Source organism: Salvia splendens, chromosome 10 (genome assembly GCF_004379255.2).
Source record: "Salvia splendens isolate huo1 chromosome 10, SspV2, whole genome shotgun sequence".
Lineage (NCBI taxonomy): Eukaryota > Viridiplantae > Streptophyta > Magnoliopsida > Lamiales > Lamiaceae > Salvia > Salvia splendens.
In genome coordinates, this window is record NC_056041.1 from 29,046,487 (window position 1) to 29,060,438 (window position 13,952).

The 13,952-nt window shown below is 49.8% G+C and overlaps 1 pseudogene; it reads right to left on the minus strand.

Moving 5' to 3' along the window:
* Positions 1-1,295: 1,295 nt before the first annotated feature.
* On the minus strand, positions 1,296-2,236 carry LOC121750573 (annotated as a pseudogene).
* Between the last annotated feature and the right edge of the window lie 11,716 nt (positions 2,237-13,952).

A 13,952-nucleotide genomic window follows, 5' to 3' on the forward strand; every position in this document is an offset into this window, starting at 1 on the left:
GAGGAATCGGCTCTCATGGAAATCGGTAAACTCCTAGGCAAGCCACTACAAGCCGACCATGCCACAATCCACCAAAGCAGGCTTTCCTTCACGAGGATTTGTGTAGAGATTGAAGAGATCATCCTCAATATCCGAGGTACAGACTCAAGGAACAAAGTGGCATGGGACCGTATCCCCTTGTTTTGTGCCAATTGTAAACATGTTGGGCATGTGAAAGAAGATTGTCATGCATTGGAAAGAAAGGCTCGGGGTGGAGGCAAGGATCGCCGAGCACCAACCAAGGAGAACTATTCGAGCCATGGTCCCGAGATCAACCTCCGTGAGTGGTGCACAAAGGCGGATATTTGGTCCGGTACTTCATCGATCATTGGACACTCGGAGAAGGCTAAAGATTGTAGCAACCAAGCGAAGAACTTTGAGGGTAGATCGGGTGTGGAACCGGTGAAGTCAAGAGCAGCTACTAGGAGTCAACCAAGTGTGGACGAGGATGGGTTCCAATTGGTGTCGAGAAAGAGGAAGGGAAAGGTACATGAGGGCGATATGCACACTAAAGCTCCACACATCGATAATTGGCATTTGAAGGAGAATGTTGCTACGGTAACATTTGGGAGTGATAAACCGGGTATGAATGAGTCATGCATTAGCTCAATGAGTGTAGCATGCGGACTCCCCAACCGGGAGATTGCGGGCTTCATCGAGGACCTTGACCCAGGAGAGTGTGTCCCTTGCGGAGGTATCCCTATTGCGGGCCTTAATTAGGCGATGGACTAAGGTTTTGGGGATGCAAAGGCTGCATCAAAATTGTAATAGGGTTTTTGAGAGTACATAAATGACCACTCTAGTTGTTAGGGAGGCCCTCGTTGTACTCTAATTGTAATGGCGAGTCGTCACATTTGGGGGACTCGGGTTTTTTTTTTTGTCGATTAAATTTTCAGGTGGAATACCGCAGAGGCAGTTAATGCTTTGTTCTGCGGATTACAGGCAATATATTTGATAAAATCTCAAACAAAATATCCTACAAAGTTTATCAGAACATTGCAACTAGGCCTCTGAAGACTCAATACAACGAACACTTGACGTATAAAACAACATTTTTCGAACAAACTTGATTCATAGTGACCCGCAGAGAAACTCATACATAGCTGGAACAACTTTGGTCACATATTTTCATCTTCTTAACTGGGATCTTTAAAGAACGACAAAGTGGAACCTGTGTGTTCTCTGAAGCTGAGGTGCTTGTAATCCAAAACTATAATGTTAGATCTCAGATATGATTCATGCACACGTGAGTTTATAGCTCGTGACCTTCATCAGAAACCATTTGTGAGGGCAAAAACTCGCCCAGCCAAAGGAGGTGGGAGTGCAGAAAGGGCGTTTTCAATGACATCCAATTGATACCAAGCAGAAAAGTGAATAAGAAGAATTGCTTTGTTCTCAAACCTATCTGCATGACTAATTATCTCGGACAAATGAGTATGTCCATAATCTTTTGCATTCTCCACCATGCATAAATTATCCACGTATGTGCTCTCCATAATGAGAATCTTTGCCCTCAATGCATCGGCATTGTCTATATATCAGTAATGAAATCTGACATAGTGTCCCCTGTAAATGCAATTTCAGGTATTGTGTATGTGTTTGTAATCTCGACACCTAACAACCTCAGACTTTTTAACTCAGCTCCAGGTCGCCCAGAATATTCCTGCTTGAGTTTTTGTTTCACAGAATAAACTATGTATCCCTGGCTTGGAATAACATGATAGGTTTTAAAAGCTCTCACTTTCAAGTCCTTTCTTACACAAAACTCTTCGCCCACATCTAGACCAACCAGAGTATGCTCAAGTTCGGAATGATTCATGGCCATGTGCACTTCAAAAAGCTTTTCCACACTTTCCTTGATAACTTTTGGCACGATGATCGTTGGTGGCGCCATTCTGTATAAGCCACGTGTAGCAACGTACATTGGTAGTCCTCCAATGTGGTCCATATGGCCGTGGGAGATGAAGAGGAACTGCTGCGAAATGGCATGCTGGGGGCACTTAACAATATCAAATGCCAAGTTGAGAGACGGCATAATCACCCAAGTCTCGTGCCCCGCGATCGACAATCCCCCGATTGGATAGCCCTTTATTTGGAGGTCTTCCGCGCCAGCTCTGTTCTTCTTCTTCTTCTGCTGTTTTTGATTATCAAATCTCGCATCGATTGACTCCCACGCAATTTCAGCGCTGGACGCCATTGAAATCGAAATTTGCAAGTGACGACTCGTCACAACCAATTAGAGTACAACGAGGGCCTCTCTAACAACTAGAGTGGTCATCTATATACTCTTAGGGCACCTATTACAATTACTATGATGCAGCCTTTGCATCAACAAAATCCTGAGTCGGCCCTCAGTTAAGGCTCTAGAGAGAGACGCTCTTCCTTCTCTCTAGCAATCCCCCCTCCGTGAACGGCCCCCACCCCTCCGACGACCAACCCGCCCCACGCCGACCTCCACACCCCCTCTCGGCCACTATCCACCACCCCTCAAGTCCCAAAAAATCGTCGCTCTCCGGCCGTCTCATTCCCGAACAAGGCTCCACCATTTTTCCTTTCATTTTTCGGCAGGGTTGTGACTCGCTCCTTGCGCCGCCATGCCGGACCAACCGCGGGACCCCTCGCCGGGGTCCGAGGAACCTCGCACCATCTCCGACAAACAGATGGTTTTCCGGTCGGCTGAGGATCCACTTCCTAAAGCCCCGAGCAAGAAGTTGAAGATTAAGGCCGCCAAACTTCGAAGCCACACCCGTAAAGACACACCGGCACCGCCCTCAAAAGGAGATGGACGTAAGAGATTTGACAACTCTGACCTCGCGGAAGACAAACAACTTCGGAAGAGGCTATCGTTTGGCATTGAAGATAGCCCCGACCTCAAGAACTTGAAATGCAAGGTAAGTCTTGCTTCGTCCTTCTTGGAACTTGATGAGGATATGAATCCGAATATGGTAGGACGAGCCTTCTCCACCGACGGTGGGAAAGTGATCCTGGATCCCGTTGGCCAAGCTAACAAGGATGACGACGTGCCGTCACCGAAATCCGGCCAGACGTCCGGCGGCTCAATGATTCTCATCGGCCAAGGTGAGGACGACTCCCCATGCTCTCCACAAGAAGACAAGGCTGCACCATGTGAAGTCCAAGAGCCCTTGGTGGAAGTGCAAGTCAACTTACCCCAATTGGAAAAAAGAACAAATGCTCCTTTTGAAAGTACATTGGCCTCCTTCTAATCCAAGATTTCACGTGAGCCACTAGCCGTTGCCATCTCTAGGCAGCCGAACCATGACAACAATTTGGATCTTGCCTCTTTAGATGCGCCGGAGAAGATGGACACCATGGTGGCGCAGCCCCTCCTCGCCGGAGCCCAGCCGGAGGATGTCCGGACGATGACGACCTCGCATCTTCCTCTCTCGCCGACAATGGACATAACCCCGGACATGTCAAGGCCACAACGCGACAACCTAGTGCACCTTACCTCCTTGAACGCGGCGGAGACAATGGACCTCATGGCGGAGCAACCTCTCCTCGCTGGAAATCAGCCGGAAGTGGCTCACTCGGCGGTGGTCCACCAAATCCTCCCCAAGCCGCCAAATGAACAAGCCTCGAACGTCTTGATGCTACCCTATAATCCTCCCATTGAAGATTTTCCACCCCTCGAACGTGGAAGAACCCGTAAGATTCGAGACACCTTTGAATCCGGAGAGACCCGTACCGGTGCGGCTCGGACATGGCCGCGAGCAAATCCCAATGACCTAGGGGCCATCGAGACCGATACTTTGATGCGGGCGTTGGAAGGAGACAAGAACCCGAGTGCCAAGGATGATTGGCGTCGGGACCAACAAAACGGGGCCGGTTGCGGGTCTCCGCCCAAAGTTGGAGGTGCATGGAGCACCCCTCGAGCCGGCATCGATCCCGCCGTGCGACAACCCGTCAAGCCAATCTCTATGGCGGACATGGTTCGAGAGACGCCACCAACCGATGGCCCGCAAGCTTTTGACCCGGAGACCATTCAAAACATCGGATATGCAACAACTTCTAATGGGATCCCGACGATCTACTTCTTGGGTGCGGAGATCCAAAAATTGGCGACAAGCATTGGACACGCCATTGTCGGTAAGTTCTCACACTCTATCCCGGCTTCACATCAAATTCATAAGGCGCTTGAAAATTTGAAATTGTGTCAAGGATTCACTTGGAAGTATCTAAATGCTAAGCATGTTCTTATTCAATGCGAGGACATCGCCGATTACGCAAAGATTCTTGGTGGACCGAAAGGAACGCCTATTTGGTTTGTTGATCGACACCCCATGCGAGTGTTCAAGTGGACTCCAGATTTTGATGCTTATTGTGAATCTCCGATAGCGGCAATTTGGTGCAACTTACTTGGTCTACTAATTCACTTATTAGATCAAGCGGCGCTCTACGCTATTGGCAAACTTTTGGGCACACCGATCCAAATCGACCGGGCCACGGCAAACAAAACTAGGTTGTCTTTTGCTCGACTTTGCGTCAAGATAGACATATCAAAGCCACCCATCGAGGAGATCATTCTAGACATTGGCAGCCGCGAGACGGTGCAACAAGTTAAATGGGACAAGATTCCATCCTATTGCCGGGAGTGCAAACACGTTGGGCACAAAAGTGAGGTATGCTACGCGGTAGGTATGACGGAAAGGCCGATCAAGAGAAACTACAACACCGTTCCTACCAAGCAACCGCAACATGAGGATGGGAATAATCAAGGAACAAGGGATTCCCCAAGACCCTTCATGAATGGAAAGGAGTGGAGAGCCTAGAGAAGAGCAAAACAACACGGGTGATCGACACAACAATGGCCCGCGCTCAAGCGAGGCTGTGGAAGCCGAACGGATGGGGCCGGACATTCTTGGAAACCTCCAAGAACCTATTGACCCGGAGGAGGGTGATCATCCCGAGAGAGAAGGAAACCATGACCGGACACACCCCAAACAACGGACGGGGTTTCTTCCCTTTCACTACCCCCGGAGGGATGGTTCCCCTAGTGCCGCAGGGAAGGGGGTGCACGGGTGCAAGGGGTCGGCTGGCCCGGGATTTCAAGGTTCGAGTGGCTCAGCTCAATTGCCTTCGATGGAGAAACTTGAAGCTCGAGGTAAGGAAAGTCACATGAGCACGAACCAATATTATTCGCTCATGGATAATGAAGATTTTGACGGGGATGGGTTCGATGACATTGAGACCATCGAGGTTGAGCGGCAGCTGAATACCGATGTCGAGGACCCCATCATGCTTATCACGGAGGGCGAATCAAGCCGCATCCCGCAAGATCATCAACTCACCAATTTTCAAGGGGGGTCTTCACACCCGCCGGGTACGAACCTCCATTGTTAATTATGTCTTTCAATCTCATGTTTTGGAACGTTAGGGGAATCGCGAATGCGGCCACCCAAAACGTTTTAAAAAGATTAATTAAGTCTCATAATGTTAACTTTCTTGCAATAATGGAGCCGCTCACGGGCCCCCAACCCGGAGAAGTTCTCCAAGACCTTGGGGCTGGTTTTCCAAGGCTCAAATCTTAATGGGAAGATTTGGGTGTTTGCTGAAGAGGGCGCAAGCTTTTGTGCCGAGTGCGACACGGAGCAGGTTCTTCATGGTCGGGTTGAGTCCCCTCGCCTTGCGGGACACATTTTCATTTCGGCAGTTTATGCTAAATGCACAAGGGGTGAGAGGGTACTCTTGTGGGACAAAATGTGGGAAATTTCAGTGGCGGTAGGCACGCCTTGGATTATTGGGGGCGACTTCAACACCATTCTCTCGCCGGGTGATAGAGTGGGAAGTGACTCTAACCGACAAGCTGAAATGGTGGACTTTGCGGAGGCTATTGAAGACTGCAGGGTTCTTGACTCGGGCTATGATGGCTCGGACTTCACGTGGGCCATGAATGGCTTATTTGAGAGGCTCGATAGGGTATTAGTGAATGAATCATGGGCAGAGAGTTTTGAAGCAACTCGGGTTACAAACTTGCCACGGGTTTCTTCGGATCATGGCCCCGTTTTGGTCCGGTGTAGAACCCCACGCACCCACTCCGGGGGCAGCCCGTTCCGCTTCCAAAACATGTGGATTAGACACGATAATTTCGCTGATCTGGTTCGGGGAGACTGGAGCCAACCGATGGAGGCTGAGGGACTTCTCAATCTTCAGATCAAACTTGGTCGAATTAAGAAAACCCTGAAGGAGTGGAACAAGGTTGTTTTCGGGAATATTCACAACAACCTTAGGGAATTGGAGGAAAAAATCGTGATGGCCCAAGCTGATTTTGAGAAGAGGCCTTCCCCGGAGAATAGGTCGGAAGTTAACAGATGCATTGCCATGTATATTTGGCTACTAGAGATGGAGGAGGATTTTTGGCGACAAAAAGCAACCCTTAGATGGCTTGCGGAGGGCGACAAGAATACCAAATTCTATCAAAGTTGGGTCAAACAAAAGAGATTACGGATGCGCATCCAAAAGATCAATGTAGGGGGGAGAGAACTTTCGGATGATCTCGAGATTTGGAACTCGGCGGTGGAGTTCTTCCAAAATCTCCTTGCCCTGGGTCCTCTCTCGCTCTTGGAGCCGGATTTGAGCTTGATTCAACGCCTCCCACCTTCACCCGAAGTGGACGCTCTTCCGGACCCACCAAGCACGGAGGAAGTGAAAAGAGCCGTTTTTGACATTTTCGGAGATAGCGCACCAGGACCGGTTGGCTTCACAGCCACCTTCTACCAATCATGCTGGGACACGGTTGGTAGAGATGTTGTTGCCGCGATCCAGCAATTTTTTGGGGGAACCTTCCTACCCCCGAAGCGTCACGGCCACGAGTATAGTCCTCATCCAAAGAAGCTCGCCCCGGACTCGTGGAGCGACTACCGCCCCATCAGCCTTTGCAATGTCTCAAACAAGATCATCACCAAAATCCTCACGAGGCGGCTTACCCCACTTCTCCCACAGGTTATTTCGCCAAACCAGAGCGGGTTCGTGAAAGGGTGGTTGCTAAATGATAGCGTTCTCTTGGCTCAAGAGATGTTCCATTAACTTCCAAGGGGCGCACCGGCCCCCAATGTTGCGGTCAAGATTGATATGGCTAAAGCTTACGACAGAGTCCAGTGGCCCCTTTTGATCAAGGTCATGGAAGGAATGGGTTTCCCGGCCAGGTGGATCTCCATGATGGAGAGGTGCGTGGGATCATGCTGGTTCTCGGTCTTGATTAATGGTATTCCGTCAGGGTTCTTCAAGTCATCCCGTGGTCTCAGACAAGGTGACCCAATTTCACCCGCCTTGTTTATGATCGCTGCGGATTACCTCTCAAGGGCCCTGGACAGACTTATTTTGGGAAAGAAGGAGATGACTTTCAAGGCCTCACGAGGATGTATGGAGATTAGCCACCTTGCCTATGCCGATGATATTGTAATCTTCACTCAAGCGGCGGAAGTACCCCTGAGGCGGCTCAAAGCCTGTCTTGATGAATATGCGGGAATTTCAGGACATCAGATCAACCTCGCAAAAAGTAATTTCTACATCACCGAGAGACACGAGAGGTGCACCGACATCATTCAGGCCGAAGGTGGATTTTCTCGAGGTACCTTCCTTTTCTCTATCTTGGGGTCCCTATTTATCGAGGTGTTAAGCATACAAATATGTTTATGTTCCTTCGGGAAAAGATTGTTGCGAGAGTCACGGGTTGGGCACACCGTCACCTCTGGTTTGGAGGAAGGCTTACTCTCATCAAGAGTACGCTCGAAGCGGTGCCCCTCCACATCTTCCAAGCCATCGAGCCAACCTCCGTGGCTCTCAAACAATTGGATCAACAGATGGCTCGGTTCTTCTGGGGGTCAACAAATGAGAGGAAAAAAACACATTGGATCGGATGGGATCAGATCTGCCTCCCGACTTCCGAAGGGGGGCTCGGGGTTCGAAAATCCAAAGAAGTACTCTGAGCCTTAAACATCAAGTTATGGTGGCGATTTCGAGAGCAAAGCTCGCTTTGGGCTAGATATATGAAAATGAAATATTGCAAAAAGACTTCCCCCCTTGCGGCCAACCCCTCCGGGCACAATGATCCTATCTTGATGCTATTACCAAACACAAAAAAGTTTTTTGTGTTTGACAATTTCTATAATGTTATTATATCGACCAAAATGATCCTATCTTGATGCTATTACCAAGCAAAGAACGTACAATCAATCAAAATCTTTTTAGTGAGAGAGGCTCCTCCTTCTCTCTACAATCCCACTCTATAATCTCACGGCCTACATCCCACAACCTCCGCCGGCTCGCTCCCAACGTCTACTCACCCCATCCCATACCCTCACCCCACTCTTACAACCGCTTTCCATCGGCGACGACCCTAAGACCCGAGTAAGCTTCATCGTGTTCTCCAAGAAGCAGCACCTCCAACCTCTGACCCACCATACCACCGTCTCGGATCGAGGCGCGGCACAACCGCCAAGGTTGTACCCCGGCTAGACATGCCGGACCCCACCGCGAACCTACCCCGGCTCCCCCGGATCCCGAAGTGCCAAGGCTCATCCCTGACCACCTCATGGTCTTTCACGCGAGCGAAGACCCCAAGCCGAAGTCTTCGGCGAAAGAATTGAAGTTGAAGAGCAAGATGATCCGGGTGGGGGCTAGGAAGAGCACGCCGGCTCCTCCAACTAAAGGATATGGCCGGAAGAGATTTGTGCCACCCCCACTACCGGAAGACAAGCAACTGAGGAAGAAACTAGACTTTAGACCGGAAGAAGGCTCCGGTGCCGAGACCAACGGCACTAGCCGAGTAGCCAACGTCTCAAGGAGTAAGGTAAGTCTATTCCCGGCTGACCACAACGGCGACATGGTAGGAAAAAGCCAGAAAAAACAACCTAAGGCACCTGTGATCGAAGGAGAAGATGCGATGGCTCATGAAGAACCGCCGGCAGCCGCGTCAACCCCCACTGCCGGCGAAGTACCCGACGAAATGGTGATGACCGTTGGGGAAGAAGAAGCCAAAGCAACATGCATATCCCAAGAGGATTTGGCTGACCAATGCGGTCCAAAAAGTGCATTGAGGAGTGAGGGAGTCAACTTACCCGAAATGGGAATAAAACCAAGGTCCCTTTTCGAAAGTGCATTTGTCCCCTACCAAAGTGGTGAGTCACATGTGGTGCATTACTCCTCCATCCCAATGCAGCCAATAGAGACAAAAGAGGGAGATATTCTCCAAATCATCGACTTGGATGTGGCGGAGTCACTTGATGCGGCGACGGCTCAACCATTCCTTGTCGGAACTTCACCGGCGGCGGCCCACACAAACAATGTTGAACACCAGCAACCACGCATTGATAAAGATAGTAACCCACGCATGCTTTTCCTTGAGAATGGACCAAACCTAGAAGACTTCCCCCCCTTGGAAAGGGGAAGGACTCGGCAAATCCGAGAGACGTTCGAATCTGGTTCGGCATTGGAGGGAACGGCCGGGACGAAGAACTCTCACCAAAACACGTCTAAGAACACGGTGCTTAAGGGGGCGGCAACCCTACCGGCCAAAGTGGTGCGGGCCAACAAGGAGATGGAGACACCTAAGCCACCCGATGAAACGATGGAAGAGGGGGATTCGAGCACGAACTCACAACCCAAAGCTCAAAGCCCCAAATCAGCCGAGAGGATTAACAACAAGCCGAAGTCCATGGCCGACTTGGTGTGAGAGAAGCCGGCAAATGAAAGCCCGCGAGTATTTGTTCCGGAGAGCATCCAAAGTATAGACTTTGCTTCATCGGTTAATGGGATCCCGTCGATTTACTTCTCCGAATCCGAAATCCAAAAGCTTGCATCAACCCTTGGACATGCAATTGTAGGTAAGTTTTCGCATTCAATTCCGGCTTCCAATCAAATACAAAAGGCGCTTGATAATATTAAATTTCGTCGAGGATATACGTGGAAATATATTAATGCCAAACATATTCTTGTTCAATTTGAGGATTTGGCGGACTATGCTCGACTACTTAGTGGACCCAAGGGCACGCCGGTGTGGTTCATAGATCGGCACCCGATGAGAGTCTTTAAGTGGACTACGGACTTCGACGCCTATTGTGAGTCTCCGATCGCGTCGATATGGTGCAATCTAATTGGCCTCCCGATCCACCTATATGATCAATCGACACTCTATGCAATTGGGAAACTCCTTGGAACCCCGATCCAAGTGGATAAAGCTACGGCCAACAAGTCGAGGATATCATTCGCGCGGTTGTGCATTGAGATCGACATTACTAAGCCACCACCCGAAGAGATTATCCTTGACATTTGTGGGCGCACAATGGTGCAGCAAGTTAAGTGGGATAAAATCTCGTCCTATTGCCGGGAATGTAAGCACGTGGGCCACAATAGTGATGTTTGCTATGCGTCCGGGAAGGTGGAGCGTCCCCCAAGACGAAACTATAATATAGCTACTCCAAAACCGTCACAACAAGGTGGAATGGGAGCCAAGAAGTATATGGATGAATCGAAACAAAACAATGATCTCATGGAATGGAAACAACAAGGGAAATACAAAGCAAAAGAGAGTAACCCGCGACAACACCCAAAGGCTAGTGCGCGCCCGGGACCGGATTGGATGGGGCCCGACTACTTAGGGGAAATGCATAGCGCGGTGGGAAATGACATGACCATGGAGCACGGCCATAACCTTCCTAAGGGGCCGCTCGCCAAAACATCGTCCCTTGATGGTGGACGTAGGGGTAAGGCGAAAGGTGTGGTATTAGCGCGCCAAGGAGCAGCGCCGGCCTCGGACGACCGTGGGTGCTCAAAAGGCTTCTTCAAGCCTTTTGTTCTTGACAACACCGGATCACAAGAAGGACCAAGCCACATGAGCACCAACCGCTATTACACCCTTATGGCCCGAGAAAACTTTACGGAAAATGAGTTTGAAGATGATAAAGAGTGGGAGGAATCCTTTCCACATAATGAAGTTGCCGAGGGGTCCAACCTTGCGCTTATGGAGTCCGAGCCGTATAAAGGGGGGAATGACCTCCAAATTGTTGAATTTCAAGGGGGGCCTTCAATCCCGCCGGGTATGCCCCTCTCTTGTTGATCATGTCTTTAAACTTTCTATTTTGGAATGTTAGGGGGATCGCGAATGCGTCAACCCAAAACGTCCTTAAAAGACTAATTAAATCCCACAATATTTGCTTTCTTGCAATAATGGAGCCGCTCACTACCCCTAATCCGGACAAGTTTTCAAGAGCGCTGGGGATGTCCTTCAAGGGATCTAACACTAATGGGAAAATCTGGATTTTCGTTGGAGAGGGAATGGATTTTATTGTTGAGGATGACTCGGAACAGCTGCTTCATGGGAGATTTAGTTGTCCGTGGCTTCCTTCTCCTATTCTGCTGTCGGCGGTTTACGCTAAGTGCTCAAGAGGGGAGCGTGTTGCGCTGTGGGAAAAGATGAGGGAAATTACTCAAGTGGAGGAGACTTCAACACAATCCTATCTCTGCGGGATAGGACGGGGAGCGACACAAACCGCCAGGCGGAAATGGTTGATTTTGCTGAAGCTATTGAGGATTGTAGATTACTGGACCCGGGCTATGACGGAGCAGAGTATACTTAGGCTAAGAACGGCCTTATGGAACGATTGGATAGGGTGCTGATTAGTGAAACGAAATCCCAATTATTCGATGCGGTACGAGTCACAAATCTCCCTCGCATCGCATCGGATCATGGACCATTGCTCGTCAGAAGCAGGCTGCCCAGCAACCATGAGGGCAGTAGAGCCTTCCGGTTTCAAAACATGTGGGTGCGACATGGGGGATTTAATGAGCTTGTGCGTGAAGATTGGATGGCCCCCACGGATGCCGAGGGCATCTTCAACTTGAAACTAAAACTCGCAAGGATCAAAGGCGCTCTAAAAAGATGGAACAAAGAGGTCTTCGGGAATATCCATGCCAACCTCAAGAATTGTGAAGAGAACATCGCCGAGGCCCAAGCGGACTTTGAAGGGAACGCATTGGCCAGGAACAGGATGGAGGTCAACAAACGCATTGCCGAGTACATCCTTCTTCTCAAGATGGAAAGCGGCTCTCCGATGGCTGGAAGAGGGGGATAAAAACACCAGGTTCTACCAGCGTTGGGTGAAACAAAAGAGGATTCGCCTTCGAATTCATAAGATCATTGACAATGGGAGGGAACTCACAGATGATACGGATATCAAGGAATCGGCGGTCAGCTTCTTCCAAAACCTCCTTGGGCCCGACTATCCGGAACTAGATGGGCCGGACCTTAGCCTCTTGCAACGGATTCCACCCTCGGAGCACTTACATGACCTCCCCAAACCGCCGGATGATGACGAGGTTAAACATGCCGTTTTTGATATCTCGCCCAATAGTGCACCCGGGCCGGATGGTTTCTCGGCCTTATTCTATCAAGCTTGCTGGGGCATCATCGGACCGGACGTTGTAAGCGCGGTTAGACAATTCTTTAATGGGGCCTACCTCCCGCGGAGTGTCACGGCCACGAGCATTGTGCTCATTCCGAAGAAACCACTACCCGAGACATGGGGAGACTACAGGCCCATTAGTCTTTGTAATGTGATCAACAAGGTAATAACTAAGATCCTCACGAAGCGACTCGCCCCATTCCTACCAAGTATCGTGGCCCCAAATCAAAGCGGATTCGTGAAGGGAAGATTGTTAAATGATAATGTGCTCCTTGCACAAGAAATGTTCCATGAGATCCAAAGAAATAACCCAGCCCCCGATTGTGGCTATAAAGATCGATATGGCTAAGGCTTATGATCGAGTACAATGGCCTTTTCTGATCAAGGTCCTCAAGCACATGGGTTTCCCGGAAGCATGGGTGACGATCGTCGAAAAGTGTATTGGAACATGCTGGTTCTCGATCCTCATTAATGGTGCGCCGGTGGGTTTCTTTAAGTCTACCCGTGGGCTCAGGCAAGGAGATCCCATATCCCCAGCCCTCTTCGTGCTAGCTGCGGACTATCTCTCGAGATCACTTGACAATCTTAACCTTGGTTGCAAAGAGATGACGTTCAAAGCCACCCGAGGCAGCTTGGAGATCAGCCACCTCGCATATGCCGACGATGTCATCATCTTTAGACAAGCAGCCGCAACACCTCTTAGGAGACTACGCGCACGCCTGGACCACTATGCCGCGGTTTCCGGACAACAAATCAATCTTGGAAAGAGTAACTTCTACATTGCGGAGGCCAATGAAAGTTGGGCAAATTCAATCCAAAGTGAAGGAGGCTTCTCTAGAGGTACATTCCCTTTTCTATACCTTGGGGTACCTATTTATAGAGGGGTGAAGCGTACGAATATGTTCTTGTTCCTATGGGAGAAAGTCTCGGTGAGAATCTCTGGGTGGGCCCATAGGCACCTCTCCTTTGGAGGGAGACTCACACTGATCAAAAGCACGTTGGAAGCGATCCCACTTCATATCTTCCAAGCAATTGAACTAACGGGAGGTGCCCTCAAGCAACTAGACCAACAGCTGGCTCGGTTCTTCTGGGGATCGAGCAATGAGAAGAAAAAGATACATTGGATTAGTTGGGACCAGGTTTGTCTACCCACGGCCGAAGGAGGATTGGGAATCCGGAAGGTTAAAGAGGTGCTCCGGGCATTCAACATCAAGCTATGGTGGTGGTTCCGGGAACAAAACTCCCTTTGGGCAAAATATATGACGGCTAGAGTGATGGGTGGAAGTAGCCCTACATGGAAGAGGCTCCTGAGGGCTCGAATACTTGCTCACCCACACATGCGTTGGGTGGTGGGAGAAGGAAATGTATCTTTTTGGGATGACTTATGGCTTGGAGATGCTCCTTTGAGGGAACTTAGTATGGACGATAGGGGTGGACCTCTTGTGCGCGTCGCGGATTTCATTATGGAAGGGAAGTGGAACGAGGCCAAATTGA